The following is a 2,379-nucleotide window of genomic DNA, read 5'->3' as shown; positions in this document are numbered from 1 at the left end:
CAAGGTTGACTCAGCCTTCCAACCTTCCGAGGTAGGTAAAATGAGGACCCAGATTGTTGGGGGCAATTAAGCTGACTTTGTAATAATGCCGCTTGGGGTGTGTGTGAAAGCCCTAGTAAGCAGGCATATACATAGAATGAAGGCTACTGCTAAGTTTGTAAAGCCGCCCTGAGTCTTCGGAGAAGGGCGGGATATAAATGTAATAAAAATAAAATAAATAAATAAATAAATACTGAATAATTTGACAAACCAAAACATCTTTTAAGTATAACATCTATCCTACGTAAGGCATGATTTACATTTAATCTAATTAGTTCTCTAAAATATTATCACACATGAACATACAACAATGCTTGTATTCTATTGTCCAGGCCCTTCTATCTGATTCCAACCTCTATTATTAAATTTTAGTCTGCTTTGCTGTATCCAATATTTATTGTACCCTGCTCACAATATTATCTTCTTATTTAAAGAATGCATCTCTGTTAATTTTCTTTAAAAACATATTCAAAGACTTCCACTGTATTCAATATGCTACCAAAAGTAAACCAAATGAGCTGCAAAATTTGTAAAAATAAAAACTGTACACTATGTAGCCTCTCTAAGATATAGGATTCAGATTGGTCTAACCACCCTTAAGAGTTATTATAAATTCTGAGTAGGAGGTTATAGGAGCATATCCTTGTTAGTCTATGGTGCCAAAAAATCAAGAATCTGGTAGCACCTTTTCCAACAACACATTTTATTAAAAGGCATAAACTTTAATGGACTGCAGTTTACTTCATCAGATGCACATAGTAATTGGACTAATGTACGATTTAAATTGGGAAGGAAGGAGAGGAGAAGGCAAGTTGGTTATGCAAATGCATGTTATATCAGAAGGTTATATCAGAAGGTTATATCAGAAGGTCGGCAGTTTGGCGGGTCGAATCCCGAGTTCTGCTTAACAGAGTGAGCGCCTGTTACTCGTCCCAGCTTCTGCCCACCTAGCAGTTTGAAAGCATGTAAAAATGCAAGTAGAAAAACAGGGACCACTCCGGTGGGAAGGTAGCAGCGTTCCATGTGCCTTTGGCGTCTAGTCATGCCGGCCACATGACCACGGAGACGTCCTCGGACAAGCGCTGGCTCTTGGGCTTTGAAACGGAGATAAGCACCGGCCCCTAGAGTTGGAAACGACTAGCACGCATGTGCGGGGGAACCTTTACCTTTACCTTTACCATATAGTCACTCCTTCACTGAGACAATTTATCCAAATTCAGATCTAACATTCCATTCACAAAGGGAAATCTTTCAGATTCTTCCAATTCTATTAACCTGGGGAAATATCAGTGTTTTTGTTGTTTTTCAGCAGAATGGGATGAAATTATTGTTATGAGAGTATGGTGTTATGAGAGAGATGTATGAGTTTCTGAGCATAATGCAAGAGGGTCTCAATGTGTCCCTTATGATAGAGATGATTATGAGGTCTGAGGCAATAAATCAGTCACTGGGGTTTTTCAGCTACTAAAACAACTCACAAAACATTGCACAATCACTCAGGGTGAAATACTAGGTGGCACTAAGGTAGAACAATGGTAAAACTAAGGATGTTTTTCAGTTGGGATCTTTCCATTTCCAAGACACTGTGATTAGGATGTGTAATGCTGACCTAATCACAAAAATTACTGTCACTGAAACAAGACTCCACCTGCTTCCTATCCTCTCAGATAAATGATCCCCCTCCCGACCCAAAACCCATTTTTGGCACAACTGGCATTCTTAGCACAACACAGCTGCACTAAAGCAAATGAAAAATGAAGCTGCATGGAAGCTTCTGCCTGCAATGGAATAAGTTCAGATTTAGTAAATGGAAATTATCACCATAATATTGCCTGAGCTTTGGAAGATACGCATCATTAATAAAAATTCACACTGCAAGTCTTCCTTCATAAGAAGAGTTTTAAAGGTACAAATGCACTGCTATTGTTCAAGAAAAAGCCAGTTTGGTATTATTAAAAGTGGTTAAAAATATCAAACTAGAATTATGGGTTCCAATCTCCTGACTTAGGCATAAAGCAAGGCTGGGTGATCTTGAGTATGTATGGTCAAACAGCCTTGAATACTGTTTTCTGAAAAATGCATCATATACAGTATATGAGTGTGTGGATATGTTCATATGTTTTAGTCTCCAGGCCCTTAATCATCTTTGTTGCTCTTCTCTGTACTCTTTCTAGAGTCTCAACATCTTTTTTACATTGTGGCAATCAAAACTGGATGCAGTATTCCAAGTGTGGTCTTACCAAGGCATTAGTAAGTGATATTAACATTTCATGTGATCTTAATACTGTCTCTCTGTTAATGCAGCCTAGGACAGCTTCTTCATATCCCTTAGTTATAAAT

This window comes from Vipera ursinii, assembly GCF_947247035.1.
Source record: "Vipera ursinii genome assembly, chromosome: 6".
NCBI classification, from domain to species: domain Eukaryota; kingdom Metazoa; phylum Chordata; class Lepidosauria; order Squamata; family Viperidae; genus Vipera; species Vipera ursinii.
This window is presented reverse-complemented; position numbering follows the sequence as displayed.